Source organism: Cryptomeria japonica, chromosome 1 (assembly GCF_030272615.1).
Source record: "Cryptomeria japonica chromosome 1, Sugi_1.0, whole genome shotgun sequence".
Classification (NCBI taxonomy): domain Eukaryota; kingdom Viridiplantae; phylum Streptophyta; class Pinopsida; order Cupressales; family Cupressaceae; genus Cryptomeria; species Cryptomeria japonica.
This window is the reverse complement of record NC_081405.1, coordinates 307236073-307245914: the sequence shown is the minus strand read 5'-3', so window position 1 is coordinate 307245914 and position 9842 is coordinate 307236073. Positions and strand designations below refer to the sequence as shown.

At 35.1% G+C, this 9842-nt stretch overlaps 2 non-coding genes across 2 annotated transcripts; both read left to right on the top strand.

The window, feature by feature from the left end:
- Positions 1–6819: 6819 nt before the first annotated feature.
- Positions 6820–6901, top strand: TRNAS-AGA (transfer RNA serine (anticodon AGA)). The gene has a single exon. It is a non-coding gene; the product is annotated as a tRNA-Ser (tRNA).
- Positions 6902–7011: 110 nt separating this feature from the next.
- TRNAH-GUG (transfer RNA histidin (anticodon GUG)) lies at positions 7012–7083 on the top strand. The gene has a single exon. It is a non-coding gene; the product is annotated as a tRNA-His (tRNA).
- Positions 7084–9842: the final 2759 nt, after the last annotated feature.

Here is a 9842-nt window from a genome sequence, read left to right as displayed (position 1 = left end):
CTAGACAGAGTTGCACTAGCTCATACTCCCTAATTCTCTCCTCTTCTATTCTTGAAGTTTCTTTTCTTAAATCCAAGATATCATATGGACTCTTAGGAACATTAGAAGCAATATCTATAAGCGCCCTACTATACTTATTCAAATATAGAGATGTAGCCTCTTCTAGTGATCTTATCCCCTTCTCATTCAATCTATCATAAAATTGAGAAAGCAATTTGAGATTACCTTGTTTTTTTATTGCTTCCTTCACTTGCTTAAGAGTTATGTCAGATTGTTCATCTTCAACTTTGGGCTTCTTTCTAATCTGACTTTCTCCTGAAGGTTGCATCTTGACAACCCTAGCAACAGTAGCACTCTTCTTGACCTCTCTCATTGCTTCATCTGATTTAGTTTCCTCTTCCACAGTGGCTTCCACATATACTCTTTCTGGTTTCCCTTTCTTCCTCTTCTCAACTCCACTGGATGATTTGGATTGAGGCTTAGGTAGTGGAACAGGCTTTTGAGCACCAAAGGAAGGTGTTGGCTTCGTTGATTGCCTTGGCTTAGGGGAAGGAGTTTCCAGTTTGGTCTTCTTAGGTTTGTTCATATCTTCTTCTTTCAGAACATTCCTCTCACGAGCTCTTCTAACCACCTCCTTCGTAATTCTTATATCCTCCATTAGTTGCTCCACTTCCTTCCTCGCTCTTCTTTGCATTCCAGGTTTGGTGAACTGAGAGTGCAGTTTCAAGCTTTTCTTGTATATCCCAAATCTGTCCTCTGATTTATCTATCGGTTTTCTCAAGAGGTGTTGAGCATACACATTAAGAATATCACCATTAACCTCATACCCTATAAGCATGATCCAAACTATCTTGGGTTCAATAACCTCCATCAAGCATTGATTGGTGTCCACCATGAAGAATATGGAGTCCTCATACTTTTCAACAATTTCCTTAGGGATCCTTTCCTTTATTTGCATCATGCCTTGGAAGGTTTTGAAGTATCCCCAGAGAATAGCTTTCTAAGCTTGTGCATCACCTAAACCATCTAGAGTTTCCTTTATCTACACCGCCACCAGCCTGTCATAGGCCCATCGAATTTTTCCTACATTTGGGACCTCATTCATGAAATAGAAATATAAGAGGATAATCAGGGTACCAAACTTAAATACATGTTTTTTGTCTCACTTTATCTTCTTTAGATTGTTCAAGAGCTCACTCCGGAGCATCTCACACAGATCATACAATTTATCTTACTTGAGAATTTGATAGGCAACGTAAATGGTTGTACCGGTTAGTGAGTTACCTCTGCTGGATTGATAGACTTTGTAGCTCGTCACCATGGATGCAAATATAACATCATATTCAACAATGTCACTGATTTCCATCGATCTCCCATCATGTTTGGAACCGGTTGCCTCCGTCACGGTCTAGTTCCTTTACATTCCTTAGGCCATGAACTTCACCAATTGTATTCAAGCATGTTACAGCTTTGATTGCTTGCTTTGTGATCTTGTGCGGCTTGTCAAGACATATGAATTCACCATGAACTCTTCTCAGAATGTATCTAACCCATTTGGGTTCTGGAGAGATTTGAATTTGTGTTTTAGGTTTCCCATGCCATCTATCATGTGCTCTTTGTAAAGTTTCATCATTTCAGTATTCCCAAGCTCTTCAAAATTGCAATGGATGCAAGCCCTAATATCCTCAACATGCAAAACACCATACAAAATAGATGAAAATGCCACTTTCAGATCTTTTTATCCACCACAAACCTAACTTTTAGGTGTAATAAATTCTCAACCCTAACTCTTTCAGATGCTCTGTATCTCATGAATATTATTCCAGAGTCACAAATCGACATGAAGTCTTCCGGAGATCCTTCAGGATTGACTGATCAATCATTCACAATCATCTGCAACCTGTCGCAACTAGTTACAGATCTCTGACAGGAGGTTTTTAGAATCTGCATGAAAATCTTCCCCCTAAGGCCAAGTGCCTTAGTTACTAGATGAGGTTCCACTACCAGAATCAGGTGCGGACCCATTCACTGCATCTGAATCACCCTTCTTGACCCATTTCTTCTTGTACTGCTCTTTGATTTCTTCAACCTTCGCTTTGCCCTTATCATCTAGCTTGTTCTTATCTACTGGAGCATTCTTATTCATATTCTTGCTTCTACAAAATTTAGCAATGTGACCAAATTTGTTGCAAGCATAGCAAACAATGTTGTTTCTCTGATTAGGCATGAAATTACCTTGATTTCCCGTTGTCCTGCATTGATTAGTAATATTTCCAAATCTTCCACAAGCATAGCATCTTATATTTCTCCTATTTACCACACTTTTGCATTCATTTGACTAATGACCATATTTATTACAAATGAAACATTGTCCGGAGAATGATAAAGTATTTTGATTTGCCCTATTTCTACATTGACTTGCCATATGACCAAATTTATTGCAAACAAAGCATTTACCATTGAATTTATAAGCATTAGGTTGCCTTACTAGAGATCTCTTGTTCTTTTGATCATGAGGTTTAGCATTGCTTTGACCAGATCCATAGCTTTCTCCTTTCTCAAATCCAAGTCCTCCCACATCACCTTTTTTCTTTTGACTTTGTAGCATCTTATCTAGCTTAGCTAAGCTACCATTGAATTTTTATTTATACTCATTAGTAGTGGTAAGTTAATCTCTCAGAATTAGGATATGTTTTTCAAGCTCTTGCTCATTATTCCTGGATTGTATCAATTCAAGCTTCAACATGTCATTTTCATGATTTAGTATGCAACATTCATCAGATCTATCCTTTAATAACTAAGTCAGACTTTCCTCATTCTTCTTCATGTCTTCAATCTTCTTTGTCAACTTCATCACAATGGATTGCATTTCATTCTTCAAGACTGCATTATCTCTAGCAATTTTTTCACATCCACATGTCTTGTCTTTTAAGGCTTGGTCATCAATGGTTTGGTCTTCTTTCTCCTTGAGTTTGTCCATAAGCTCCTTTCTCTTTTCTCTGGATGCATTCACTTTTTTCTTTCAATGATTCAATTAAGTCTTCAGTACCACTCAGATTTGTTCTCAGGCTATTTGCTTCTTTTCTTATTGTATCTAGATCTTCAAGTGCCACTGTGAGTTGTTTCTGTAAACCAAAGTCCATTGATTCGCTATCCTAGATCTTCCTCAAGCTGTTAGGCTTCCTTGGAGGAACTAGGCTCTGATACCAATTGTTAGAATCAATGAACATTAAGAGGGGGGTGAATCAGTGTTCTACAATTTATAACTGTAAAGCGGAAAAATCGAACCCTAGTTGTTCTCCCCTCCCCAACTCCAAGGAGAGAGAAGGGAGAGTCACTAGGGTTGATGGTTTTCACTTAGGAGAGACTTTACATTCAAAAGAGGGGTTGAAACCCACAAGATCCAATCCCACGCAATGCAAGATTGGATTCTAAATGAGTTTCAAGGGTTGTGACATCAAGGATACCCTCTTTTGTAAAGAATGTAGATAGAAAGATTGAACTAAGAATGCATGCAAAGTAGGAAAGATTCGCTGATAAACAAAGATAGGGATATGGGATGAAGCTGCGGACCTGGAATTAGCAGTAAAATGTCGAGACAATGCTATTCTGCAAATTTGAGCGAAAGTTGACGGGACGATGGCGCCCGGCGTGCACACGGTCCTCCGAAAAATCCGCGAAACGAAGGTGGATCTGTTCGTCTCTGCACAAGGATTCTAGATCTTCAATTACAGCCGCGTACCTGCAACCTACACACAAAAAAGAGAGGACGATTGGGGGGTTAGGGATTAGGGGTTTGCCTTTAGGTCAAACCCCGGTTTTGGAATTAACTAAGAAATGAGAATGCTGTAAATGTAAATGTTTGTAATGTAAACAAGTACTGATACCTTGTTGTAAGAATGTTTGTATTCTTACATGCGAAGGTGTAATGTATGTAGTATGTTGTATGTGATCTCCTCTTCAATGGTTGAATCCTTGTCTTGAATGCAACACTTAGCCTTGAATGGAGACTTAGAATGCTCAATTGCTTGAAGGAATGCTTGAATGCTTGAATGTTTGAATGTTTGAATATCGCTTCCGCCTTTTGCACACATATGTCTTCCTCTATTTTTTGGAAGAGGAAATTTAGTTTATATACTTGTCAATTAGGGTTGATAGACCGATTTTCCCGACCTTAGGCCGACCAGGAAACATTATTTCTCGAATTGCAAACTTAAAGACCCGATGCCCAAAATAGACCGGGCCCAAAATAGGGCCAGGGACCAGGGCGCTGGGCGCCATGGTCCCACCTCCCGGGACAGCAAGGTGCAAGGAGGGATCATGCCAAGGTGCAGAAAAATGCAGTTTTTGGTGTTATAAACAAGTTTCGGGGTCTCCATTCAGGTTCAACGTTGCGCCACCATCGTGAAGACCCAAATGCAGTCGAAATTGCAAGTGTCACAATTTTAGGACGCTACAATAACTTTCTTGAACTGATTCTTAAACCACCAGATGCAAATGAAGAAAAGTAAAACACAGAAACTCAATACAAACAAGCACACAACCATAACATCAAATTTTTTATGTGGAAACCCAAAAAGGGAAAAACCACGATGGGATTGAGACCCACAATATAAAAATATTGTGATTAGGAGTATAATAATATTACAAGGGAAATGCACATGCATTCAGGCACACTGCCTAGAGCTCATTTCTCAAATATAAAAGAGATGGCTACAATCCCCAGAGGACTCATTGTCCTACAAATGTTTACAAATGATAACTTGAATGTCTGAACTGATGAATAACATCTACAAATGCCAAAATGCAATCCCGAGTAAGCACAAAGTAACTATCTTCCATTGTTCTGGCACACTACTCTGTTCTGCTGCTTAGTCATACACCAGAGCATAAATCTAAAGATAGTGCATGTGAAACTGTGCACAAACACTCATACAATATTCACACATTAATATCGAATACCAAAATGCTTATATAGATCAATCTTATATATCCACATCACTTTATTTAGGTCACTAACATGTCGACTCCAAAAACATGAAACATGTAACAAGAAGTTGGCTCAATCCGATTACAAATTCTCATGTGGACCAAAATAAATTGAATATATGCTTTACAAATATCGGCTCAACAACCTCGATCTCGAAACCAATCAACATAATCATCTCGAAGATTCCGCATAACATGCTACACCAAAATAACCTTGTTCTTCTTGAAATACCAGATACCGGATCACCAATCTTGCACTAGAATCAATATCGAAGGCTAGGATTGCGGACTAAGCAATTCCAATCAACCAATCAACTACCTATTCCACCACAAACGAAAATGTGCACCCAAAATTGAGTTCAACTCAATGTACTTGAACACTGTGTTCCGCCTTCCAGACTTAAGCAAAGTAGACTTCAAACTTCTGGTAGAATGATTTTGCATATTCTGGATGATGCTTCTCTGATTTGAGTTGCCATCAATGCCAACCCTGAAACAATCCTCAAGAACTTATCTCTTCCGGTACAATGTCTCTTGCCAACAAGGCATATCTAGAGGAAAATATTATTTACCTGATGTTTGTATTTCATGTAAGATAAAATGTTGTTTGATGTACTTTTAGGAGTTATTTATGAAAACTTTATGGCTATTTTCTTTTGCCAAGTTGATTTTATTTTTGTGAAAAGTGAGAAATTCCCATGTTTTAAAAGAAGTTAGGTCTCCTACTAATTTCAATAATGAGTCATGCTCACTAACTTTAAGAAGGTTATCAATGGAGGGTTGATTTAGTATGATGTTGCTTTAGTGATTAGTTATCAAAGTTTCCTAAAACTGGCCAGATGCTTAATTGGAATGTGAGATTAACTCACACCCCATGTATAATTGTGGTGTGACATATAAGAAATAAGGTTTTGCTATTTGAGATTTTATTCCTAAAGATAATGATATTTTGGTGGGTAATTTAGGTAGGAGAAGTAATAGTTTTTGCTTAGGGGTTACACCAAATGAACATGTGAAAAATAATGTGATAGATTCTAATTTTGTATATAATATTAGTCTAGAGATAGTAGATAGTTGAATACAAGAGATTTAAGTTAGAGAATTTATTTGTCGATAATACTTCATTTAATGAATCTAATCTTGAACCCTCAAAACTCAAACACTTATGGAACTTCATATTCGGCTAACATTTCCCTTTCTACATTCAAGTATGGTTGAGTTCTACAAATTATAATTAATTTTATCATCAAAGGGAGGGTGCAAGATATGATTGTATACTTTTTTAGTATTTGTGAGAGGTAAACTTTTTAACGTGATCGAAGATGTTGGTACGACACATCCTCAGATACCATATAGGGGGGGAGAAGATTGAACCTCGTAACCTCGTGCTTTACCACAAAAAACTCTCGCCAATGAAACAAACCCTCAACCCTTTTTTGTTTATATCTTAGTTTGAATAATTTTACTTGATTAAGAGTCCTCTCCTATTTAGATGACTTTTTATTTATAAAATTTGTTTTAATTCAAAAAATATTATTAAGAACATCTAAATTAAAAAACAATAGACGTGCCTTTTTAAATATAACTTATTATTTGTTAACATTAATTTTAAGAGAACAACTATATAACATTAGTGTAATCTTAAAATTCTTGTAGTCTCCTCTATATTGAGGACACCCAAAGGAATCGTATGCTATCGAAACATGGCCAAGAGTGTCGTGAACCCGTCTTGGTTTAGAAAAAAACAAATCGTCAATTCTTTTCACAGGATTTACTCAAAGTAAATAAAAAAATAACATTATTATTTTGAAACACATTAAAGGAGCATGTGTGGACGTGCCGGAGTGGTTATCGGGCATGACTAGAAATCATGTGGGCTCTGCCCGCGCAGGTTCGAATCCTGCCGTCCACGTTTAGTGAGCCTTTATGATAAGGTAAACATCTGTTGTAAGTTTTACCTGAGCCTTTTTACATTCGCGATATTTATAGCTATAATGAAAGTATGAAAAGATTACTACCTGAGTGGCTGTAGTTTAGTGGTAAGAATTCCACGTTGTGGCCGTGGAGACCTGGGCTCGAATCCCAGCAGCCACATAACATCTGTTTACTGTATTCTCTCGTCGACTTGACGAGCGCTATAATTACCGTTTTGTACCGATTTCATCTATTAACAAGTGCATGCCTTTGTGTATCCACACTTCTTTGGAAATATATTTGATTATGATTAGGTTTTGGATAATTTAGTGTAATCATTATGATGTTCAATTATGTTGAATTTTTTTTGTGAGAGTCCATTTCATTGTTGAGACATTTAAATTCATTTAAATATAAATATACATTTCACTCTTAAAATCATTGGAAGTTTATAAAGAAAAAGAATTTCAAGGTGTGTTCATTTAAAGAAAAAACCAAGGATCATTCACAATAGTGAAGTGACCTCCACAAGCAATTGTTCTTACACTTCTAATAATTTAGAGGTGTGATGTTTTGAGATAGAGGAAATCAATGGAAGTATTTCTAAGATCTTTGTATTTGTTTTTAAAGAGAGTGACAAATATAATCAAACATATTGTCTTGAACTAAGCATGTGATTGACTATTAAATTCTCTTACCACAAGGAATATAAAGTACAAGAACTTATGTTGTGGTTATGCCAAATTAAAATTGAATTAAACCTCAATTGAGACTTGCAAACTAATTCTATGTGCAGGTCAAATAACTTCTAAGAATATATAAGACACAAAGAAATAAGTATATTGCTTCCACAATAGTATACATCTTAGGAATATCGAGAACACAGACGATATGAATGACTATAAATTGTTGAGAAACAACATTCATAAAACTCATAGTAGGTGTAGATCAACCTACTTGCACTAATTGTATACCATGCCTTTTCTCTTTCAATAAACTTTTCTGGACAAATGCCTTTGGAAAGTCACGACTTGTCAACTTGTTAAAAGTCTTGTAATAGTTGTTGATCCAAACACGTTTAAAACAATGCGCATAAGATCAAAGGATCACAAATTCACTTGACATCATATCTATAAAATAAAATATTAAATACAAGAATTGTGAAAGTTACATAAAAAAGACCATATTCATTTAAATGGTTTTATCTCATTGATATGCATTTCTTCCAAATATAGCAATCATGAATAAACTTACAAATTATCATACCATTTCATAAAACACAAACGCTAATATTTCTCAACATCACCAACTAATTCAAAAGTAACAATTACACTTAATTCACATACTTGCTCAATGATGACAAAGTGTGACAAATTCAACTAAATAAAAACTAGGAACTCGTTAAGCTCTTGGATATATTATCATGACTCCATCCCATATATCAATTGTGTCCAGACTACTACCCAACCATGTAGAACTTAAGGGTTCACTACATTTGACTACAAATATGAGCTCATGAATTGTAAACAAAATTATCAAACACAAGTTTGACAACTCATAAATACACATTTAAGCATGGAATCTCAACACTAAATGGATCTTCGAGGATCCAAGCTCAAAAGGATGAAAGATGTAGGATATGAAATTGGACTATGATTCATCTTAATCTATTAGTTGTACACAACTAATGGGACCAATTTCACAAAATGGTTCATAGGAAAAATATAGGGAGCACACACAAGAAATAGGTTTTATTTTTTCATGCTATTTTAGAAACACTCACAAATTAGATCACACATATTATTTGTTTATAGAAATAAATCATACAATATTTTCTCAAAAACCATAAGACTATTCCTAGCTTATTCCATATTTTTCTCAAGAAACTAAAAAATAAATTTGATAAACATTTTGAGCATGCATAATCCTTCAAAATAGAATAATTAAAGTAAGAAAAACCATATACTATTACCTCATAATTTTCTCATTGTGTAAGATTAGATGAGTAGGCTATATTGCTATATGAGCTTAATCTCTCTTATGCTAGATAAAGGTATTAATAAATGACTAAGATTAAAAAATGAGCATATTGAAGAAATAATAGTAGCTTGAGATTATATTATACACTCTCATACATGCCTAACATGATGAAATAGAAAGAAATAGCATATTACATGTTTGCAACTGTATCATGCCTTTTTAAAGGAAATGTGGGCTTAGAACACTATTTATGTTATATCTTTCAATCTAGACATGCTTAAGAAATGCACAAATGATCAAATAAGCATGAATTCACCCAATGTATTATGAAATTAAATCTTGAATACAAGAATTATAAAATTTATATTAAAAAATATATTCATTCAAATAGTTTTTTTTATTTGTCATGTTTTTCCTCCAAATACTATAATCATGAATAAATTCACATAATTTCACACTATTTCATAGAGCACAAACTTTAATACATTTTGACATCATTTACTAACCCAAAAGTAAATAATTGCATTGAAATCACATATTTTCTCAATGATGAAAAATGGTAAATTAACTGAATATAATATGTCTGTCTATGTGAGTAGTTGATTGACTCAGTATTAATAAAGTTCTTATGTACATCTAAAGTATCAATGCTCAAAGTTGTAGGTTCCCAAATCTTTAAAGATGGGATTGACCAAGGGTGTCAAACTCAAGGTAAAAGTCCTTCACCTTATGATTAGAGAGGGCAACAATGAACCAATTTTCTAAGGTGGGTAATTCCTTCTTCAACTTTAGGCTTTGGTAGGCCAAGTGAGGATTCCCTGAGTGGTGGATTAACTATAAATCTAGGGAATATGAACCTTGAAATAAACAATTTACTATGTATAGAACACTCCTATATTTCTATCACTAAATGTCTATAAGATTGTATCACGTCTCAACTTTTTGCTTGCTTTAAAAAT